Source organism: Camponotus vicinus, unplaced genomic scaffold (assembly GCF_025532165.1).
Source record: "Camponotus vicinus isolate PSW18456_S1 unplaced genomic scaffold, iyCamVici1.0 SCAF_3, whole genome shotgun sequence".
In the NCBI taxonomy this organism is placed as follows: Eukaryota; Metazoa; Arthropoda; class Insecta; order Hymenoptera; family Formicidae; genus Camponotus; species Camponotus vicinus.
In genome coordinates, this window is record NW_028141967.1 from 8,393,040 (window position 1) to 8,401,911 (window position 8,872).

The 8,872-nt window shown below is 32.0% G+C and overlaps 1 pseudogene; it reads left to right on the plus strand.

Moving 5' to 3' along the window:
* The first annotated feature begins 997 nt into the window (after positions 1–997).
* Positions 998–6,774, plus strand: LOC145968951 (uncharacterized; annotated as a pseudogene).
* The last annotated feature ends 2,098 nt before the right edge of the window (positions 6,775–8,872 follow it).

Below are 8,872 nucleotides of genomic sequence, written 5' to 3' on the forward strand. Positions count from 1 at the left end.
TTTTTAAGTTAATACAAATAATTAATAAAAGCATATAAACTATCAAATAATTAATAAAAGCATAAGCTATCAAATAATTTATGCATAAATCAAAATAGTTTATAGATACATTAATATTATTTTGTCATTTATTATTTTTTCTATATATATACCATTATAATAGTACCAATATATTATTTGCAATTATTGCATTATATAATGATAATATATTTTTGATATTAATGTCTTTATATTATATTTAATTGTATTTAAGATAAAAATTATATATTATAATACAACTGCATAAATTATCTGATAGCGTATGCTTATTATTTGTATTAACTTAAAAAATGTTTTATCTATTCAATTCTTAAAAACATTAAAATATTTAAATATAGTTAATGTATAAACGTATTACTTATTATGAACAATTAGATATCTTGAAAAAAGTCATTGGTAATCATAGTTATTATAGAAGTAAAGATCATGCAATATTTTATACGATTATACGGGTGTTTACGTCAAATCATGCGTAAATTTACGTCTTCGACTTACGTTTATGACACTATCGGAAACAGTTACGACAATCTTTGTATCGTTTATGACATTATCGGAAACAGTTACGACAATCTTGATCATTTTTTATGCGGTTTTTTTTCATATAATGCGATTTTTTTTACACGATATCCTTATTTGTTCTAATATCACGTAAAAGAGATGTCTTTTGTATCCGTATATCTTCTTTACACGATTTTTTCCCCAAATAATGTGATTTTTTTAATGCTTACGCAATACATTTTACTACGTAAAAAGAAAGTTAAGTGTATCATATATAACCTAATGTCTCAATATTATAACTTGTAAGCGTGTTTTTTGTTCATTTTAAAGATCATGGAACGAAGTTTCAAGAGATCGTTAAATTGAAAAGTGCACAAGCTTGCTGCAAAGCGCCTTAGATTAGACAGAGTCAGTGTTATTGTGAACCAGCAGCGTTTTAATTCTGACAGTAACAGTACTGATGATATGGAGGATAGTATTGAATTTTGTAATCGGTCATCTGAAGGTGATGGCCGCGTTTATTTTCATGAAGAAAGTCAGAATGAACAGAATGCTGTTGAACATTGACTGTGGACTGGATCCATCAGGAAGTGAAATTGATAGTGTGGATCTTATTGCTTCTGAAATTGTAAGTGATGATAACAGTATTGTTTCTTCAGAAACGGAGGCCCAGGAAGATGTTGATTCTATTAGTTCTGAAAGTAACGAAGAAAATGATTTATCAGACGAAGAGCAAGTGCATTTTGCTAATGAGAACGAGAAGGCTCAGTATATTAGAACTGCTGTAGAAGAGTGGGCTCGTGAGCCAGGAAGACTTTCAAAGAGGAAGCTAGATGATCTACTCTCTAAACTTCATCCTGCATTTCCACTTACCTTTTAGTTACAAAACCCTTTTACAGACCCTTGGGATTAATTTAATACCAGTTGATGGTGAAAAATTATGGTACAAAGGAATTACATTCAATTTGGATTCTATGGATTTGCAGGAATATTTAACACGTTTTCATGAAATTATCATTGATATTAATATGGATGGGATCCCTCTCCACAAAAGCTCCCCGATCAAATTTTGGCCTATATTAGGTAGGATCGTAAGAACCAAAAATGAGCCTTTTATTATTGCACTTTTTAAAGGAAGAGTCGATCCTAGTGTAAAGAATTTTCTCAAGCCTTTTGTGAAAGAGGTTGATCACTTGCTGCGAAATGGTTACACAAACAATGATATTGCTTATAAATTTTCGATTAGGCATTATATTTTGGATGCTCCAGCTCGTGCAAAAGTGAAGTGTTGTATTGAACATGGAGGATACTGCGCTTGTGAGAAGTGTGAGGTTGTAGGAGAATGGATTGACCATCGCATGACATATGTAAAACTTGATAAAACTCTGAGAACTGATGAGTCATTTCGTGACCAGGAGCAACCATATCACCATTTGGACCGCTCTCCATTGCTTGACATAAAAGCTCTTCTAGTATCTCAGTTCCGCTTAGATGCACTACATCTTATCGATTTAGGTGTGTTCAAGAGATTCCTCTTAGCTCTTCGAAAATGGAATGGACCTTAGAAGCTGCACCGTAACACTGTTACAGCTATTTCCCATGAGCTAGAAATGCTGAGGGACTCATGTCCATCGGATTTCAATAGACCTCCAAAATCTTTCGAGGATTTTACCTATATGAAAGGTACGGAGTACAGACGACTCTTACTATATGATGGTGTTTTAGTTTTTCGTGATTATTTAGATGAAAATGTTTATAAACTTTTTTACTTCTTCACTCAGCAATTTATATCTTAAGAAGTCCTGTGTTTGTGAGAAATCTTTGTGGCTATGCAGACCAATTATTAAGGACCTTTATTAATCATTCTGCAGATGTATTTGGAAAAAAAATTGTTGTGTATAACGTTCATAGTATGTGTCACTTGTCTAAAGAATGTGAAGAACATAGCGCACTTGATCCTTTTAGCGCTTATCCTTTTGAGAACAAGTTGTTTTCAATTAAATCATCTCTACAATCTGGATATAAACCGCTCAAACAAGCTGCATATCGTGATTTGGAGAAAGGACATGTTGATATTGTCTTTGAAGACCATGAGAATGAAGTGCATTTGGCACGGAGAGGATTTGTAGTTAATGAGATGATAGATGGTTTGCAATTCAAAAGAATCATAGTGAACGATACAATTTTTAAGTGTAACATGAAAGATTCCTGTTTCAAAACTGTTAACGGTGATATTGCTGTCCTCCATAATATTGTACAGAGACATGGTGAAGTTTTTTTGGTTGGATACTCTTTTACACAGATGGAAGACGTCTATCAGTACCCTCTGCCCTCATCAGAACTAGGCATTGTGCGATTATCAGATTTCAGTGAGGAAAGGTGTGTTTTTCCTCTTACTGAAGTTGTTGCTAAATGCTGGCTTATTCCTGATGGAGAATTTTTTTTATGTTCCCCATTGTTTCACACTATGCCTCTTCTCAACTAGTTTTTCTTTGTCCCCTTCTGATGCTGTATATTTGGTAAGTAGTAATGTGGTATATTGATCTTTCAATCCGATGGTACAATTCTCATCAAAGTAATTTATTGTATATTCTAATTTGTTTTTTGTCTTTTTCCCTTCTATATTTGCATATGTGATAAAGTTAATTGAGCTGCTGTGTAGCAAAATTGTATTTTAGAGCTTGAACAACTGTGATGTAGAATATAAGTTCTTTTATGTTATATAAAATTTGGATAGTATGAGAGATGTCCTGTTTGTGATTCTAATTTTTAGTTAAAATCATTCATGAAAACAGTTTAGTATTTGTATGATAATTATCATAGTATTTTTTATGTTTCTATTGTTGATCTCTCTCCTGATGTGACAACAATTAATGTTTCCATACACTTTTAGTTTTTTCCCTTTTTCAATTTTACCGTCTTTTTTGCAGTTTGTGGTGTTGAAATTTTTAACACACGAAGGAAATAGACTAACTCCTGACGACGATGTATTTTATGCTGTTGGTCTTACCCGATGGTTCACAACTGAACCATCGAATTAGATGAAAATATGGAAGTACAGATGAAATGGCCTCCCACATCTGTAGATGCCGGAAGTTTAGTGAGGAAGGAAAAACCGCCTGATCCAAATTGGGGAGAGGAAACCGTTTTGATTAAGAGATTTTATGGTAAGTAGTTTTTTTATGGGAAAGGCGGGGAAGGAATGTCAACTTCTTAAAGCATAAATTTTAATGAGTTGTGTTCCAGTGATATTTCTAATAATTCAAAGCGACTTTGTATTTCATGCTAATTCTGTACTATCAGCAATTGTTCTTGTTGTCTAGTCATTTTTTCATAATTTGATTATTTCCCTTGTTTTCGTTTGTTCTTTTCATGCTAATTCAAAAATGCTAAGTCTCTAGGTTTCCTATGTTAAGCAGTCAATGAATCAAGTGTTAAAAATTTATTCCTGTGTAGATTGCTTCCCAGCTTTTGTAATTAAATAACTTCTATAGGTTATCCTACTTAGATCTGTAATAGAAGAAATTAGTTTTGGAGTTGTTGATTCAATGAAATTTTCAACAAGTTCTTCCTCAGTATTTTGTTCTACTTCAATACTTTGATTTCTATCTAATAAACTATCATCGTCTACATTTTGATGATCAAGTGTCTCTTCGTCTTTATACAAGGGTGCTTTATCTTTGCAAGATTTTTAAAGTTTCTTACTCGGCCTTTTCACCATCTCTTATACAGAGTGAATCACTAAAAGTGTTACAGGCTAATATTTAAGTACATGTTGTTAGTTAAAAAATCAAGATGTCTTTGGAATGACCTTTAACAACTTCGCTTAAAAAAATTAACTTCATCACACAATGCCCGCTACCAAACAATCGCTGGAAGATAAGAGTTTCATATCTCATTGAGTTTCAAAAATATTAGCTTGTAACACCTTTAGTAATTCACCCTATATATGGACGCTTATTGTTATTTAGAGGCATTTGTCATTACCATTTGCTTAGTTTGTTTAGCTATCTGATATTTGTTCCAGATTTATATGACAAGGCTGCTGCTTCATGCAAGGGATATGTGGAGGATTCCAATTATGAAACAGATCATCGTGAATTAGGTAGAGGGTACAGAATAAAAAGAAAGGTACAACATTTAGACTCTGAGTCAGAAAAGGAATCAGATTCCGGATCTAAAGATTCTAGTGTCAAAAAAAAAGGCAAGGACCCGTCTAAGCAACAAGAATCTTCCAAAATCAAAAAAGATGATACCAACACCTCCTCCTGTTCCTTTTGTTGGACCAGGAAGATTTGTTGTATCTCCGTATAAATTAGTACGGCAGAATAAGCAGCATACTCCCCAGCTAGAGAAACAATCAACTAAGAAGACAATTGTTTGCAAATCCTCTCCAAAGAGTAATAGAAAACAAGTGGCCAAACGTATCTTTGATAACATGAGGGAAAAATGCAGAAAGAAAAAGATAAAAAAATCGTGCTCCGTGAAAAGCTTTGTCAGTTGCTGCCGAGTAAGAAACTTCAAAAACCTTGCAAGGATAAAACATCCTTGTATCAAGCAGTGTTAGCAGACGGGTCAGGTTTTTCGCGCATGCGCGGCAAACGAGGCCTCAATGAAGTATCTAATACAGGCAAAAAGGTGTGCCATTGGTCGCCCGAAAAAAATTTTCTCTTAGAAAATTGTTTCGGGTGATCAACAACACACATTTTTATCATACACTATACGAATAACTCACGACTATTTATTAAATATCACAAAACTTTTAATAAACTGTGTCTCACTCAACTATGTCTGTATGCCAAGTAATTTTCCTCGAGCCCGCCAAATCTTCCACATGTGGTACATCGCTGGTTAGCCGCCACTACTGTCGTGTATGCGCGAAAAACCTGACCCGCCTGCCAACACTGGTATCAAGATGAAGAGACACTTGATCAACAAAATGTGGACGATGATAGTTATTTATTGGATAGAAATCAAAGTATTGAAGGAGTAGAACAAAAACTAAGGAAGAACTTGTTGAAAATTTTATTGAATTAACAATTCCATTGAAGCAGATTCCTGAATACCGGCCATCCTCTACAGATACCGAAGTTCTTTTGGCCAGCTCATCTAAAGAGGATTTTGTTTTTAACTCATCAAGTGAATTGAAGAAAAATAAGCCTTTGCCAAGTCTGCCCTCTCCTGCTCTAGGCGAAAGCTCATCTTTCAATGATAAGTCTCATGCTAATGATTACTGTCTGTTTCAATCTGAGAAGTCGGAGAAGTCTGGAAGCAGTTGTACGTCTCAGAGTAATGGTAGTAAAAAAGCAGGTAAGAGAGTAAAGTAAAAAAATTATTTATTGTTGTTAAGAAAAAATTAGTTATTGATGTATATATAAATATTATTTTGTCGTTATGTTTGTTTTGATTTGCAGATAATTCTCTTTTCGATCTCGTCAGCATATATCATAATGATATAAAAAAAGAATTATAAGAACTGAATAGCAAATTAGATTTTTGTTTAATGAATCAAGAGAAACTACATAGGTATATACTTCCGGGTGAGAAAGTTATCAAAAGACCCACAGGATTCCCTTCACTTCCGGTTCAATCTGAACAAGAGTTACATACTTTGGAAACATTTTTAGCTAATGATGCAAATTTATCAGCAGCAGTAAGTTTTTCATCGTGTGTGCTTGGCAAAGTAATAACTACGTTTTAAATGAATTATGTATTAATTTTTTATTTCTTTCTGCAGAGTATGTATCTTGGAAGATTTGTGGACCAAAATAGTCTAAACAATTCAGTCAGGAAATTATTACGAAATGTACTTAGTAACGATGTGGCAAACAAATTCAGCATTCAAGGAGCCAAGGGAAAACAAAAGTTTGAGGTACTGAAGACATGGGAACTTATTCTAGGTGAGCAAAAGTACTTAAGTATTTTTGTGACTTGAAAGCATTACATTTTTTTATATATCTTACTTTTCCAATTAAGAATTTTTGTTATCATGATTAAAAGATGGTTAAAACCAAAGTAATTACTTTTATAATTGTTATTATTGTCTTAATAGCTATTGTCACTTTTAATAATACATGATGGATTCATTTACCATGTTTAGGTGCACTACTGTTATATTTTGAAGCAGAAGATATGACTGCGGCTGAAAAGGTTGCAAGTTTTTGGCTGGCCAATGCTCCATGGCGCGTACAAACAGATGGGACTATTCGTGGCAAGAAGTCTAAGAAAACCGAATAATTTATCAAAGCTGGAGAAATCTAAAGTCACCAAACCTGAAGAAAAGAAAAAGGAAAGATGCAGAAAAAATTTGCTATGCCAAGCCACTCCTCCAGCTATGAATAGAAGCCATCTATTTATGTAGATAACAATCTTTGTTACATATATGTACTTTTACTGATAATTTTAATTGATTTATGTTTTTTGCGTGCAAGTCACGGAAAGTAAGTCATTTTTCTTTTCTTTTAATACGCTGCTCCTTCAATGCGATTGATTCCTATGAAAATGATGGATCTCTTATCTGTCTGTGACTTAGATGTTAAATTTCTAAATAAATTGTGATATTATTTTGTAACCTAAAGATATTTTGTAACTTTGAAGATAGCAAATCTTTTGTTAATTTTATGTTAGTTGTAATGGTCATTTAGGCTTACAGAATAATACTCTAAGCTGTTATAACTTTACTGTCATAATGATGCGAGATAAATCTGAATAATTTTGCGAACTTTGTTGCTATTGAGGTTTCAACTTTCTACTGAACGTTTCACATTTTTAGTTAGTGCCAGTTTTTATTTTTCTACCTTACTATTTGATTTGTTGCATTGTAAGCATATTTTATTTTACATTATAAATCTACCTTTGTAAGGGTGCAGTCCCACGTAGAAGAAAAAGCGGAACGGAAAAGCGGAACGGAAAAGAAGTATAGTGGGGGTAACCAATCAGAACGTTTCTCCAAAAGACATATCTGTTCCGATTTTAAATAACCGGGTTCCCCATGTACCGGAAAAAGCGGAAATAAGTAAGAGTAAAAAATTATTTTTTATGAATTATAGTTAACAAAAATAATCAATTTTGTAAAAAAATATCTTTTTATAATAAATGGAAAATTCCAATGGAATATAATTTACGAAAAAACAAAGCTAATTCAGAATTATTGTAAATTTTAGGTTAGAATTTTTTCCGTTTTTGCGTAAAATATATTCCATGGGGAACCCAGTCATATAAAAGCGGAATGGAATAAAGAACTTTATAATAATATAAATTTAACAAGAGAAATATATTATTTTAGTGTAATTTTGTTGTTTTTATATTTTGTGAAAATATAAAATTAAACTAAACTATTTATATGAAACGATGATAAAATTACATTTTATATTTTAACAAATATTTTATTCAGAATAATATATTTTTAATAAATATTTTAATAAATACTATTTTATAAAAAATATTTTTTATTTATTTTAGGAAATTGAAATAATGAAAGCAAATAAAATATTATTACTATTGATAAAGAGAATTAAAGAGTGGAAAACAACTCCACAATTAAGATGCCAAAAGGAATTGCGTTGGAGAAAATTATTACAAGCTTTTTTAATTTACAAATTATTAAAAAAAGAAGAAGAAGAAAGAAAACAACGAAGATTTTGGGTTCGACCAATATTTAATGAAGAAAGAAGATATAATCAAGGAGCAAGTAATAATTTAATCAAAGAAATGGAAAATATTGATCCCGAAAAATATCTTGAATATTTGCGAATGAGTGTAACATCATTTACTGAATTATTAAATTTAATCGAGCCAATAATCATGAAACAAGAAGCTATAAGAGTTCCAATATCTGCATATACACGTCTGCAAATCTGCTTACGCTATTTGGCATCAGGTGACAGTATGTCATCAATATCTTTTGCTTTCCGAGTTGGAGTAAATACTGTGTCAAAAATTGTAGCAGAAACTTGTGAAGCTATTTGGGATATTTTAAAAGAAAAAGTTTTTCTTGAAATTACAGAAGATTTATGGATAAAGAAAGCTATTGATTTTGAAAATATATGGGATTTTCCAAACTGCATTGGAGCAATTGATGGAAGGCATATGGAACTCCAGGTTATTTGATTATTATGTATTTATTTATTTATCAAATTTAATAAATTACTATTTTTTTTAAACATTTTTTATGATGCAGGCTCCACCTCATAGCGATTCAACTTATTATAATTATAAAGGCAGTCACAGTGTTGTGCTTCTAGCACTTGTAGATGCAAACTGCATTTTTACTATAGTTGATATCGGAGCAGAAGGAAGACGAAGTGACGGAGGTATACTCCAGGAGAGTGAACTT